Source organism: Onychostoma macrolepis, chromosome 11 (assembly GCF_012432095.1).
Source record: "Onychostoma macrolepis isolate SWU-2019 chromosome 11, ASM1243209v1, whole genome shotgun sequence".
Classification (NCBI taxonomy): Eukaryota; Metazoa; Chordata; class Actinopteri; order Cypriniformes; family Cyprinidae; genus Onychostoma; species Onychostoma macrolepis.
The window spans coordinates 1138617-1154799 of record NC_081165.1 but is presented as its reverse complement, the minus strand read 5'-3'; positions in this window follow the sequence as shown (position 1 = coordinate 1154799).

The window sequence follows — 16183 nt, the reverse complement described above, 5'->3', positions numbered from 1 at the left end:
TGGCGTAGTCAGGCTAGTGTTAACTGGTCTTTTCCTCCGGCCGCAGCACTGCTTTGGTTAAGTTGTTAGACCTAGTTGAAACCTTATAATGTAAAAGGGCTCCCTATAGTTTTAAGCGTAAACTGAGGTAGATTTTTATCACTAAGAACATTTAAACATTTAAACTATAACTGAATGTATTTAAAGAAAGAGCAACTTGTTCAGTAAACCACTGTTTATTTAAAAAAAAAAAAAAAAAAAAAAACGTGTGATTTGTAATGATCTTATAAGTTTACTGAAATCGCAGAAATCCGTAGGAGGCATTAGATGGACATCATTGGTCACTGTATCTTGCACATATTATACATTTTAGTGTCTCAACATCATCAATGTGTTTTTTTAAGAAATACATCCAATGGGATTTGAATAATACGTTTATATAAGTTTGGAAATTAATAATTTTTAAGTTGAAATCATATTATTTCAGTATGGTTTCTTCTCAATTATGTGAAAAAGATATTTCTTTCTTTTTAATCGCAATTATTTAAAAAAATAAATAAATAAATTGGCAGTCCTATTTAGGCCAACAAGAAATCAAAATTAACAATGTAACTTCCCCAATACATGCTCCTGTTCATATTATGAACAATTCATATTTCATAGAAAATATATTTATCTTTGAAATCTCTAATTAATCTAAATTAAGTAATAATTAAAATATGTAATAATTTTCTTTTCACCAAGTCCTCTTATGTTGCAACTCCTTCTGGCAATCTGTGATATCAAGACTGACAATTTTTCATGATCCATTTAAAAACTGCATTATGTATGTACTGTATGTATGCATTGAGGGGGGTATTCAGCTTTTGAAGTTCACTTGGAAACATATTAGATTACAAAATAAATAAATAAATGAAATCGGTGGTTTCATATCGTGGAGACTAACTATCTCCACAACCTTCACAGCACTAAATCTAGCTCTTTACTGCTCCACACCCACACACACATATATTTTAGCAGCAGGTTAATGGAATCTTCAGTATTGAAGTCGCACCTCTTGCTGAGACATTCTTCCTTCATCTCTCCTTCTGTCTCAATCGAGCAAGAGGTTGTGCATCTTAGCCCTGACATGGATATTGCTTGAGGCTAACGGCGGTTTCTCTGTCAGCCAAAGTCTCTGGCCCCCTGATGTTACCATTAAACAGCAAGGGTTGTTGGGTGACATGGAGGTGAGCAGGTGAAAGTGTGACATGACACCTCTCTGTATTACTTCAGTCACTGAGCATTGGTCTCTGATCTCTAAGTAATGTGCTGCTGCCATACGAGTTTGTGCCACGTCTGCTAACCTGCACTGCAGAATGATTAGAATTAGATCGTAGCATTTCTACGGGAACTTGTTCCTATACTGAATAAAGCAGCACTCAGTGTATGTCATTTTTTATTTATTTATTCATTTATTTGCTAATGTGGTTATCTAAAACTATCAACATGTTAAATGTCTCACAAAAATAGCAAAACATAGACACATTTTTGTAGGCCAAAACCCCCAAATAAGTCAGTATTTTAGCACTTGTGTTTCTATAGTCAGTGTTTTTTTTAAATTGTTTTTTGGTTAAATACCTACAATAAAGTCTGTAGGGAAAACAAGCTCAAGATATTTTCACATTTTATTCTATGACATAAAATACATCAATAACACCCCTTTATCCTGAAAAAGGCGGTTGCTAACAAGTAACATGTGCCTAAATTGGACTATAGATTATAGAGCTAATTTTCTGCAATAATCCAAAGCTAATGGAATAAACAAACAAACAAACAAATAAATAAAAACATTGGGTTTTGTCAAGGGAACTATTACTTTTAAAATAGCAAGCTCCATTCTGATTGGCTGACTGCTGTGCAAAATTCAGAATTGAAGAGGTAACTTCTTTTAGAATAATGAATTTGAATTGAACAGGAAGGAAGACAGGAAGAGGAATTCAGCAAACTACATAAAACTTAACATTCAAACAAGGCCAGACAACATTCAAAATTCAATTTGACAAACTTTGCTTTTTATAGGTAAAAATGATTGTGAATTTCTTTAAATTTCAATTAATTTCAATTCAAAAATTTTAGCTCTTGCTTTATACTTTAATTCAAATTCAATTGCAATACAGGAACTTAACTGGAATTGCACAGGCATTCTCAATTTGGTTCTGATTGTTGCATAACCCGGATATCATTCAAATTTATACTTTAATTCAAGTACAGCTTTTGTCAAAAATGTCTGTCTACAGGTTATTCCTTCAGTGTTGTCTGTACAAAGTTTCTCACATAATTGCTGGATCATATGACATAAATCCAAGAAACTTGCATGAGGTATTACTGTGCTGTAATTTAAATTGGACACTGGTATATTACTATGGCATCATTGGTTTTTGGTCAGGCAGCTTTTTCCTTTCTAACTGGTTGGTTTTTGTTTAGATGAACTATATTGCAGACCAGAGTCCATCCTTTAATCCTTGCCCTTCTCCAAAAAGTATGTCTAGCTGTGCTGTCAAACTGCAGTTACAGTAGCACTTTCAGATTTTTTAAGTAAAGAACTACTTTACATATACCAACAGCAAGCCTTGCCAGGTCAGGCAGGACTGACTTCTGAAGATTCATGGCTTGCTAAATGCCTCCAACCTCCCTCTCTCCTCCACCTGCTCTTGCAGTTCTCCTACCTGTTTACTGACAGGGAAAAAGAGGGGGGTGGTTATTGGGGGAGCTGATGTGGCCGGCTTGCCAGCCAGGCAGGGAGACAGTGATGGATGGAGGCTGGCCGCCTCTCCTACTGCTCACTTGCTGACTGAGCCCCATGCTTTATTCATGAGATTTGGGGCAGGAAAGAGATGCCAAAAGGTTTAAGAATATATTAAGGAACTCTTTGAGATGTCAACCAAGTTGTCAGGTAGTGTTAAGCAAAGAGTCTCAAGCACTACATCCCTACACCCACATGCCGAGCGGAGGGATACGCAGAAAGTCAGTGTTTTTTTTTGTTTAGTTTTTTTGCTTTGCTTTCAAGAGCCAGTTGGAAAACACCAGCTACCTACTGTTTGAGCATCTCATTGAAACTATTCCCTGCTAAGAAAATTACAAGGGAAATTAAATTTTCCCTGACGTTCCTTTGCTCAGAGCTAAATGCATTCAGCCTTTGATTCAGTACAACCTAGACCACCAGCATTTAAAGAAATACAAATTGGACTTCATCAAAAGGATCTAATTGCTTCAATTTCTTCCATGTATTTGTGATCTAGTATTTGTGAACTCTTTAAAGCAGATACATGAAATATTTAATTTAAACCAGACATTCTATCCCTCTTCTTAACTAATAGAGAGAGAGAGTGAAAAAAAAAAAAAAAATCTGAAGTGTGTCAGAGACAAAAAGTGAAACATCTAATGAGAGAAATTGTAATTAATAAAGAGGATGTAGGCTTTAAATTCCTGCAATTTACTTAAAAATGTAATTGCCTAGTTGCACCACATTACATTTTTACAAACTGAAGTAACCTTGTTAAACACAGTTCAAACTGTATTTTAATAGACTATATTTCCTGTACTACATCTCTTTGTTGGACACACCATAACACCTGTTCAGAACATTTCACTTGATATCATACAGACATTTTCAATGTATACCAGCAGATAAAACTTAAACTTAAAGTTGATAATGGCCCGGTTTCACAGACAGGGCTTAGACTAAGCCAGGATTAGGCCATAGTTCAATTAGGACATTTAAGTAATTTTTTATAAACATGCTTAGAAAAAAAAAAAAAAAAATACTGGGGTGCATCTTGAGACAAAACAAAGCCACTGATATGTTTTAAGATCAGTCAGTGCAAGTTTATTTCAGTTGAAACAGCTAAGACTTACATTTTAGTCTAGGACTAGGCTTAAACCTTGTCTGTGTTAAAAGGGGGGTAAGTGTCAGTTGAGCAAGATTCAAACTTGCAACCTTTTGCACTTAGAAGTCATCATGTGCAAAAAAAAAAAAATTATGTGCAAGTAGTGGGCTGAAACCACTGAAGACTGACATCTTAGAATCGACCCTTATCTTGAAAAACACTTTGGAAAATGTCTAGCATTTCCCTATTCAAGTAGATGGGAGCAGTATTACCTACACAGAAAATAGCTGCCTGGGGGCATTACCAAGATGTCCACCGAGTGAACGGACTTGCCTTAAAGCAACTTAAAGAGACACGGTGAAGCTGCCTGCAGCTTTCCCACTTCCTACTGTTTACAAAGGCAGTTATAAACCTCCAAAATCTCAAAAGCTTCTAAAGTGTCATCTTTAGACCATGAATCACTTTGAAAGAGAACAGACAGGAAAATACGGTGCCTACAGGTAAAAGCACAACGCTACAGCACTGACAGTTTTCCTGAAGCCAGGATTTTTCCCTTTGAGTTGACTTCCACTATTTTAACGTCATTGCCTCTACAACCCAACCTTTTCTATTCGCATAGCACAGTACATATTATTTCAAAAAACATAGGAAAGATGTGGTAAATGCCAGAGCATGTAATAGGATATGCAACATGTTGGAAGAACACAACGGGAAAGGAAACGGAGATGAAAAGTTGCTTTTATATCTTGATCTGGGTGACATTGTGTGTTCTTGGATGTTTTTGTGAACATGTCTCAAGCTGGCTGTGAAAACTCAGCTAGCACTGTTTGAGTTTGGGGCATGAAGCTTTGTGGGCTGCATGCATGAAGTGATGTGTGGAATATCTGTTTTGGACCAACAGTGGTAATGATCGAAGTCTCTGAGAAAATACATTCATTGTAAATGCAGGGGTAAAACACAGTAATCTAAAACATGAACCAACTTGAATCAAAAGTATGAATCTGTAGGAGTGCGATACGGCTCTATATCAGCATGGCTGTGATTCAGCCATAGGCACAATCAATGCATTTCCACTCCTAACCAGTCATGTATGGATGCTTAGTCAGGACCCTTTGGTATCACTTTTTTACGCATCGTGCAGGGTAGTCCGATAGACTTTCCACATGCAAGGTAGTCTGATAGAACTGTGAAAATCTGAATTAGATGGCATGAGATTTCAGCGATGAAATTTGTTGCCTCAGGCAAGTTGCCCTTTGTCTGCTTTATGTGGGTTGAGCCTGCATTATATTGACAGAGGAATAGGTTACAATAAATTAGATATGCGAGGAATAGTCAACCAGTGACCCGCAGATCATCTTTATATGAATTAGGAACTTCATTGATTTCAGTGGGAAACGTTTGGTGTAATTGCACAAAAGGGCATGGGAATTGCCATGAAATTGTGTATTGGGGTATAATTTTGTCAATCAATCAATAAAAACACTACCCATAAACCTATAACCATTTCCCCATAAGATATATGATATAACAGGTGGATATAAGTCACAATTTATACAAGTATAAGTCACAATTAGAAATGACAAATATTCCATTAGATCAGGGGTCACCAGACACGGTCCTGGAGAGCCTGTGTCCTGCAGAGTTTAGCTCCAACCCTAATCAAACACACCTGAAGCAGCTCATCAATGTCTTACTACTTAAAACTTCCAGGGAGGTGTGTTGAGGCAAGTTGGAGCTAAACTCTGCAGGACACTGGCCCTCCAGGATCAAGTTTGGTGACCCCTGCATTAGATCATCATTGATAAACAAAGCTATGTTATGTAGTTTTCTTGCTTTCATATATACATATGAAAATATTGAGTTTGTATGGATCCAGAAAAAAAAAAAAATATATATATATATATTGGTGGGAAATGGTTTATGGAAAATTGTTGCAAGTTAAACACTCAACACTTTACCACTACTTATCCTGCCTATAGAAATTTATAACCACCTACATGCTGAAAATGTCACTAAATGGTGGACTAGGGGTCCTGACCAAACGTCCATTCTTGACAAGTTGGTGTCACGGTGCTCACAGCAGGGAGGAACGACGAACACGCAGACGAGGATGAACTTCAAAATAATAGTCTTTAATGTAGACATCAGGGCATGACAAGGCAAGGTTGACAGACAGGAACACTGGGGAATAACAAGTAGACCAGACGAAAACCAAGTAAACAGGCAGGAACTAAATACACATGACAATTACTGATAATTAGACACACCTGAACTGAATAAACTAATAGTCACACAGAACAAGGACATGACCAAATATGGAAACAAGAGGCGGGAACATATGACACACATGACAGAGGACTGACATAACTCCCCCCTCCCGGAAGACGCGACCTACGCCGTAACAGTTCCACCGGAGAGGGGAGGGGAGGGCACTCTGGAGGCCCCTCAGGACAGACATGGACAGGAACACAGGACAGGGACCTCCAAAGCGGAACAGACAGACTGAGGCCATGGCGGAGCTGGGAGCTGAACAGTATAGGATAGCGCTCCAGGGCTAACCACACAGGAACAAGACAGGACAGGATAGCCCTCCAGGGCTAAACAGACAGGAACAGGACAGGCCAAACACACAGACAGGACAGCCCACAGGAACAGGAAGCCCTCCTGGGCTAGCTCGGAAGCTGAGGCTTCTTCTGGGCATGACAAAGAGTCAGGGGCCCTCACAGGGTCCCTCAGCAACCGCCTCCACTTCCACGACAGGAGGGACAGGTGGCTGGGAATGGCCTTTGCGGCCACGACTAAAGGAGCTGCCTGCCCTCGACGAGTCTCCATGGACAAGACAAGACAGGGTTTGATTAAAATGTTCCTGTGGGCACAACAAGACTAAAAACGGCACTCTCGGCCGTGACGTGTGGACTGGGATCCACGGGGACCCTGCACTGGACTGAAGTCAGCGGCGGCCGGCGAGCTTGCCACATGCACTCCAGGCGGGCTAGGGTGAGCGGCGGCCGGCGGCTACAGTCAGCCACAGCCGGCGGACGACGGCGATGAAATCCCCGCGATCAGCGGGCTAGAGGGAGCCGCAGACCAAAAACATGGTGAAGGGGCACTGCTTACTTTGTAGGTCTGGTCTTCTGTCACGGTGCACACAGCAGGGAGGAACGAACACGCAGACGAGGATAAACTTCAAAATAATAGTCTGTAATGTAGACATCAGAGCATGATAAGGCAAGGTTGACACAGACAGGAACACCGGGGAATACGAGTAGACCAGACGAAAACTAACTAAACAGGCAGGAACTAAATAAACATGGCAATTACTGATAATTAGACACACCTGAACTGAATAAAATAATAATCACACAGAACAAGGACAGGAACATGACCAAATATGGAAACAAGAGGCGGGAGCACATGACGCACACGACAGAGGACTGACAGTCGGGGGTGAGAATAGACTGGACAGCATGACTGACAACTGAGAAACCTTTTATGAGCAGAAGGAATAAATGTGACTCAATTTACATTAGCAGAGCGGGGTAATTCTTTAAATAGCCCAATTAAGGCAAAACAGAAATAATTAAACCATGATTAAAATATAATCAGAAAATAGATTTTTTTTTTTTTTTTTTTTTCATGCCCAAGCTTTCATTATGTCTGAAGTTTGATTAATTTCTCTCACAATAATCGGTTTTAGCTGAAAGAATCAATGGATTAAATTAAAAAATCCATCCCTGGAGGTATGAATAAATCAGCTGAGATATTTGAACAAAATGTCCCCAACCAAAAAAAAAAAAAAAAAGGTGAAAGAGAGAAAGAAAAAGTCACTTTTTGTCTCCTTCCTGTCAGAACAGGACCAGACAGGTGCCAAGTTTCACACAGTGGGATTCAGGTAACGCTGAAATAAGACAGCTGCTGCTAGCTGCTGAATAAAGTTGTCATTGTTTTGGGCGAACAGTTCAGCCACAAATGAAAATTCTGTTATCCTCATGTTGCACCAAACCTGTATTATTTTCTCTCTCTCTCTCTCTCTTTCTTCCCTGGAACACAAAAGGAGATTTTGCAGAATATGTGCTCTGCTCCGTTCTGTGCTAAAGCAGACAATGACCCGAAGCTGTAACAAAAGCACATAAAACATACAGTCCATATAACTGCTGCACTACATTCCAAGTCTTCAGAAGCCATGTGATAGTTTAGCATGAGCAACAGAGTGTAACATAGTTTCTGAAAAAGTGAAATTCTCATTTGTATTTTTGGGTATTCATACCTAGTGCTTCCAGACAGACAAAATGTGAATAAATAGTCTTGATACTAAATTGTTACTGACGCTGGTTCACATGACCAAGACCACATCATTAATGTTCCAATGTAAAATATTTATGACACAATGCTCTGGAATGATTGTGATTTATCACAGCATTCTATGATCAAATATTTTGTATTTACCACAAAACTATATAACTGGGTAGATTTCTTGCTATGCTTATGTCAACTTCATTCACAAAGACAATTAGTGATAATGAGCATAGCTAGTGATCATCAGTTATAAATAAAGCTCTGTGTTATGATGTTTGTTTCTGTGTGTGTGTGTGTGTGTGTGTGTGTGTGTGTGTGCGTGCATACATATATTTGAAAATATGAATTTTCATATGAAACTGTTGCAAGTTAAACACTCATAACACTTTACCACTACTGATCCCAGGAGGGTAATTCAAAGGGATTGGTATTTTTATTTTAGAGTTTAATTGGGCATTATTCAGGTTCTTGCACTTGCAAGGTATCACAGCAGTTCAGAAACAAGCAGCGTTTACTGAACACAATACAAATGGGAAAAACTGGAACGGTTGTAGTGCATATCCTTTTTGCTTCCCTGCATAATACAAGCTTCTATTTGTGGCATCTAACTGAGAGGATCTTTGAGTTTACCGGCTCACACTCGAGAGAGAGGTGATTATAACGCTATCGTTCAGAGGCCTCGGAGAAACACATCTGGGGCCCCTACATGAAAACCTGCATCACTGGTTCGTCATTAATTGAATGACTAATAACAAGATTAGGCTGACTCTATTAGGAAACACTGCACACATGTTGCTGCTAATTACCGTGTTAATATCATTCTCCAAGCCACAGTGAGGTTGGCCTTGGCTTTCCTGGATGACAAATTGCCTTGCATTACTTTATGTCTCCCCATGTTTTTTTGAGTTCCTCACATTTTTCTTTAATTTTTCTACAAGGAGAAATTAAAATGAAAGTGTTTCTGAAGTTCTGTTTCCTTGGTCTTACACATAAAGACATGCAGCAACGAAAGATGATGGCAATCAACCTGTGCTGTAAAAAAAGAAAAAAAAGAAAAAAAAAAGCTGTTATATTTTATCCAACATGCAGGAGAATAGAAATATGAATTTTCTTTGAATCTTCATAAAAACACATGTTAGACCAAGAATACTCCCAAGAATTTTGTTCAATCTCTTCTAACAGAGTACAAACAGTATCATATTAAGCGATGCGAGCTCCCAGCAAGCATTGCAGCATGAATTAATCATATGGTTAGTGTTATTTTAAGCTGTTGTTGCTGCTTTGTCATCTGTGTTTGTATGGTTGTTAATAGCTCATCTTTGGGAACGCTTTAGGAACCAAGTTAGGAACCAATTCTCATTGCTTATTAGCATGCATATTACTAGCATACTGGCTGTTTATTAGCACTTATGAAGCATGTATTATTATTGTTTTTTTGTTGTTGTTGTTGTTGTTAATTTGTAGTTTATTGAGGCAAAAGTTATAGTTAATAGTGAGAATTGGTCCCCAAACTAAATTGCTACCTCATCTTTTTACTTAACCTAATGCATTATCACCATTCAGTTTGTGAGTGTGTATGAGCAATATCACACGCATAGCTGTGCAATACGGCTATATCAGCATGGCTGTGATTCAGCCATAGGTAATCACAGAATGCTGATATTCAGCCATATCTCACACCCACGAGTGTGATATTGTGTTTAAACAACAGTTGATGGTATGAGTTTGTAAATACATATGAAACAACAATGGAGTGTCTTTAAAAACCCTCTTATGTGCAGAACTAGTTCCTTCAGTGATGGATTCAAATATCAGTTTGACCATTTAACAGCTGAGCCCAAACCTCTGTTAATAATCCAAAAAGGTCACTTGTAACAAAGAAACATTGAGTTGCATCATTGAAAGCTTGAAATAACTTCCTTATTTTAAACCCTGTTTCAGCCTCTTTCAATATAAAAGTCTTTACTGCTGACTCACTCATAAAAACAGTCTCTTGTCGCCATCTAATGGCGTAACAATGTGACTAAAATCAGCATGACTAACACAGACTGTTTCTTAGTAATATTATTAAATACTATTAGTATTTATGTAAATAATTTTTTTATTGAAGAATAATAATATTTAATAAACAACCATCATAAAAGTTGCTAGGCAATTCGGTCAAAAGTACAAAGGCAGCGCTCTGATATAAAGCATTAAAGTTACATAAAAATGTAACGTGATGAGATTTTGCCCTCAGCTAAATTTTTTTTTTTTTGCTCTGGAACAAATAATAGATTATATGAGACAAAATATATGCTAAATTGGAACAAATAATTTTGTACTTAATGCACTTCAATTGTGTGGAAGTAGAGCTGAGGTGCAACTAATAATATACTAAAGTATATTTGATTGTGCTAAAGTGGAACTATTGCAAGTATACTTCAGGTGCATCTTAAATATCTTGAATTTAAAGATGGATATTATACAGAGATCATACAATCCTTATTAATACTGATATTGTAACACAATTAGGCATAATACTTTATTAAGAAAAGTGCATTGTGCAATGAAGAAATACTTTTTTATCAGTAAGTCTTAATTAATATGACAATTAATATGCTAATTGATTTGAAGTATACTTAGTATGAAATGTATTTTAAATAAATTATGGCATTGTTTGTTTGTTTTTTTTCTTACAAGGGAACATAGCTAAATGAATCTAATAATATATCTGTATAATATAATATAATATAATATAATATAATATAATATAATATAAGTGTCAGACTGTGTCTCAGCGTCTTGTTTTCCCCTCCTCTCGTGACCTTATTTGGAGTTCCTGTTCCTGTCCTAGTTTGTCATGTTCATTAGTTAATTAGTCCCCAGCCCTGTGTTATTAATTATCTCGTCTCCCCAGTATTCTTAAGCCCTGTGTTTCTCGCCTCAGTGTTCAGTCTTGTGAATGTCATAGTTGTCAATGAATGTCTGTAGAGTTGTGTAGATGTCAGTGCAATTTCTGTAATGTTAGTAGATTGTTATAATAAAGTCCGTTGTTCCTCGTATCCACGTCTCCTCGTGTCCCTGGCTCCATCGACCTTGTGACAGAAGACCGAACCAAAACCGAATCTGAAGATGGAAGTCATCGCCCGCACCAGCCTGCCGCCGCCGTCTGCGGTTGGTCCCGGCCCGCTGGGCAAACCTCAGGCCGGTTCGGCTCCCAAGCCCGCCGTTTGCAGGAAAATTTTGGCTGCTGTTGGCGGCTCTCCCTAGCTCCGCGCTTCCAGAGCGCCCCCAAGAGTCCATGCTTCCAGAGCGCCCCCCAGTGCCTGCGCCACGAAGGCGCCTCCTTATCTCCGCGCTTGCAGAGTGCCCCCAAGAGTCCGCACTTCCAGAGCGCCCCCCCCCCCCCCCGTGCCTGTGCCACGAAGGCGCCTCCCTAGCTCCGTGCTTCCAGACCTCCCCCAAGAGTCTGCGCTTCCAGAGCGCCCCCCAGTGCCCTCGCCACGAAGGCGCTTCCCTATCTCCGCGCTTCCAGAGCGCCTCCACAAGTCCGCGCTTCCAGAGTGCCCCCCAGTACCCGCACCACGAAGGCACCTCCCTTTCTCCGCGCTTCCAGAGTGCCCCCAAAAGTCCGCGCTTCCAGAGTGCCCCCTCAGTGCCCACATCATGAAGGTGCCTCCCTATTTCCACGCTTCTAGAGCGCCCCCAAGAGTCCGCTCTTCCAGAGCGCCCCCCAGTGCCAGCACCACGAAGGCGCCTCCCTATCTCCACGCTTCCAGAGCGCCCCCAAGAGTCCGCTCTTCCAGAGCGCCCCCCAGTGCCAGCGCCTCCCTATCTCCACGCTTCCAGAGCGCCCCCAAGAGTCCGCGCTTACAGAGCGCCCCCCCGTGCCTGCCCCACGAAGGCGCCCCCAAGAGTCCGCGCTGCCAGAGTGCCCTCAAGATTCTCTGCTGGTTCTGTCCAGCTCTGCGCCGCCAGAGCGCCTGAACCGCCATGGCCTCCCGAGTCCCCGGATCCACCCTGGAGGCCGTCCATCCCCGTACTCTGCCCCTTGAGGCCTCGAGAGCGCCCACCTCCCCTCCCTGTTGGATGTTGTACAGTGCGGGACGTGCCTTTCAGGAGGGGGGAGTAGTGTCAGACTGTGTCTCAGCGTCTTGTGTTTCCCCTCATCTCGTGACCTTATTTGGAGCTCCTGTTCCTGTCCTAGTTTGTCATGTTCATTAGTTAATTAGTCCCCAGCCCTGTGTTATTAATTATCTCGTCTCCCCAGCATTCTTAAGCCCTGTGTTTCCTCGCCTCAGTGTTCAGTCTTGTGAATGTCATAGTTGTCACTGAATGTCTGTAGAGTTGTGTAGATGTCAGTGCAATTTTGTAATGTTAGTAGATTGTTATAATAAAGTCTGTTGTTCCTCGTCTCCACGTCTCCTCGTGTCCCTGGCTCCATCGACCTCATGACAATAATATAATATAATCCATTGTTTCAAAGTTGTGACATGGCAACACTAATTTAATCTAATTTCTGTAAAACTATATTATAGTAAATCAATAAAAAAAAAGATAAATAAACAAATAAATAAATAAAAAATAAAAAATAAATAAATGCATACATACATAAACATTTAATTAACTTTCTAAGATTTTTTAAGATGCTGCAAACAAATCATATTTAAGAGGAAAATACAACTTAAAAACAGTTTTCCCCCAAAGACGAAGTATTTTTTTTTTTCTGAAAATAAATGAAAAGGAAAATAATATGTTGCTATGGCTACAACATATATATATATATATCAACCATAGTTTAATGTATTTCTATTTATGCTGTTAAATTTTGTATTTAGTAAATGTAAATGTTCAGAATGGCTAAACAATGAGGACAATTATGAGGACAATTATGAAAACTTAAGGTGAGAAAATTCAAACATCTCATGTTGTCCCTAATTTATTTTTATTTTTTTCTTACAATGCTCAGGTGAGGCCAGAGATGAAGATCTAACATGTTTTTCTGGCTCCAATAAGTTAAAAGAGAAGGGTGTATATGTGTGGAGGGTGGAAGGTTGGGGATGTAGAGAGACTGAACAACAAACACCTCTGGCAAGCGAAGCAGAGAGTTAGTGTGGCGTGCATGCAATCCATCTGGGGAATGGTGGAGCTTTAAAAGACGGCGTTCAGTGGCTGAGAGCGTTCCTGGGCTTCAGGCTGCCTCCATCCTGTTTATGATTTCACAAGCATGGAACTCATTACATATCCTCAATGCGCTCTGATCCATGCTCAGTGCTCCAAAACTCTGCTAGAATCCCCAGAAAGAAGGCAATTTGTTTTCCACACAGGGATGGGAGGGTGTTGCTTCCTCTTTCTGTTTACACTCGCTGAACACGCCGAAAAGTACCTGACATCATCGCAATCACAACCACAAAGTTTGATCAGTGTCAAATGCCTGGTAATGATTGTCTAAGCTCATTACAAAGTCAGCAGAGAGATTAGTAGAATAAGTAAAACACTGATCAACAGGAAAACAGAAGAGCATCTCAAAAACATTCTTATTTAGCATTAAAAACTTCCTTCCTTATCTACATACCTACCTTATTCCACCAGCACATGCAAGTTGTGATTTTATAATTTTTTTGTTTTTCAGAAATCAGGCTCTCAAAAAATTTATTTCATAGGGATGTAAAGCACGCTTTGGTGATGTCTGCACACTGAATCATCTTTAAATTTTCATCACAGAAGATGAAACACTGGCAGCATTTGACTTTAATAGAGTCTCTTTTATGCAACTTTTTGCATAGTTGGCATCTGTTTAACTATGATGTAGGCTAAAACCATCACACAAAAATAGCAATTCCGTCATCATTTACTCAACCTAAAACCTGCCTACAACCTTTCTTTTACGGCGGTGTTCTCAAATTTTGGGGGCCAGGGACCTGTTACAGGGGACAGTATTTAGTAAGGACCTCCAATAATTATAATAATGATTAAGCATATTCTTGCTTCAAATTTGTACTCTTAAATGCCATTGGCACTTCTGTTTTATGATGATGATGATTATTATTATTAGTCTATTTTTAATGCCTTTGTGGATTTATGAATTAGTACCAATGGTAACGCTTTAGAATAGGGAACACTTATTCACTATTAACTATGAATTTTCCCTCAATAAATTCATAATTTGCTGCTATCTGTGTCTGTACCTCTATTTTATCAACAAGTTCCTAACTATTGTAAGTTTACTCCTTACCAGTAGATGGAGCACACAAGTTTATGTATGAAAGGAGAAATTAAAACGTTCTAACCCAATCCAGCAGTGAGATGGGTTGAGACACTTGGCAGGGTTTGAAAAAGAGAAAGAGACTCTGCTTTTTCCCCCCCTCTTTGCCACTTTCTCTCTTCATTGACCTGTGAGAAGAAACTCATCGCATAACCCATAAAAACAAATCCAGCTAGGACTGTATCAGCAGTCCACATAACTGTATTACTTACATCCAGGAAAAAATGATGTGATATGTTCCTCAGCAAAAGCAATGCTGTATGATTCCAACTGCTGACAATGCACAGTGATGGAGGCTTTCAGGTCCCTGATCAGTAACTCTAGCAGCACCACAAATCCTGGATTTCAAAAACACACCAACTTGCATTTCAGCAAAGTGGGATATGCTGAGAAAAAGAAAGAAAATAATAAAATGACACTCTTGCATTTAAAAAGTGGGACTGACATTTTCTAAGCACTTTAATCATTTACAAAACACTGATTTTAAACGCCACCTGCTCCAGCCTGAAGAGCTTCAAACACTTAATAAATCCACTCAGACACATACTCACATCACAGCTGCAATGCTATTGTACAGTTGTGTTTACAATCCTAAATATAAATAATTTCTTAAGTGCTGACTTGGCTTGAGATGGTGTTATGTGGATTTGTGTTTATCAAATAGAAAATGGTACTGTGCAATATCCATGTTTCAATTACTTAACTGAATATTACTTTAATTGCTCTTTAATATAAAGGCCTACTCATGGAAAATACAAGACAGATTGTGAAAGATGCATCTGAGTACAACATGTACTGGAATTTTATTTTAATTTTTTTGGTAACACTATAGTAAAGGGGCCAATTCTCACTATTAACTAGTTGCTTATTAGCATGCCTATAATTAACATATTGGCTGTTTTTAAGTACTTCTAAAGCATATATTGTGCGTGACCATATTCTACATCCCTAATCCTACCCAATACCTAAACTTAACAACTATACCAATAGCAAATACATAGCAAATTATGAGTTCTTTGAGGCAAAAATCGCAGTTAATGTTTTTATTTTTATTTATATTTTTTAATTTTTTAAACATTGAGAATTAGGCCTTGAAATAAAGTGTGACTTTAAAATAAAATAAAATAAAATAAAATAAAATAAAATAAAATAAAATAAAATAAAATAAAATAAAATAAAATAAAATAAAATAAAATAAAATAAATAAGTTGAGAGTAAATGGTGGTCTTTTAGATTATTTTCGGTTGTTCATGCAGCACACGGAATGGTAATATCTGATTTTGTGGTATATTGTAATGCAGGGCAGACAGCTTCATAATAACTGGTATCATATGGATCTTGGTCTGTCTAGTCTAGTTTGATCTGATACAAATTAGAACCTCTTGTCATGCCGAAGGGAATAAAATTAGATCCTCTGAAGGTGGAGTGGGGTTTATGGCAACATGTTTTGATAGAACATACTGCAAGACAATACTCTCTCAGCTCTGAGGTCAAGGACACATATTATGGAAGCAATCTTTTCTAGTCAAGTTGATGGAAATGCATGAAACTAAATGTTTCATCATGGTTACATTTTTATATGATGTAAAGGCAATTGGCACTATTATTACACCAGTTCTTTTCAAAAGCTATGCAACAATTTAAACTGCACTGGAGCTGTACTGTTTTGAGCTCACTAAAGGAACTACAAAATATTTATATTATGAAAGAATTAAGTCATATTATTGTCAAAATAGGGTACAAAAGGAAATGAGGAAGGAAAGAAATACATTGAAAATAAATAAGGAAAGAA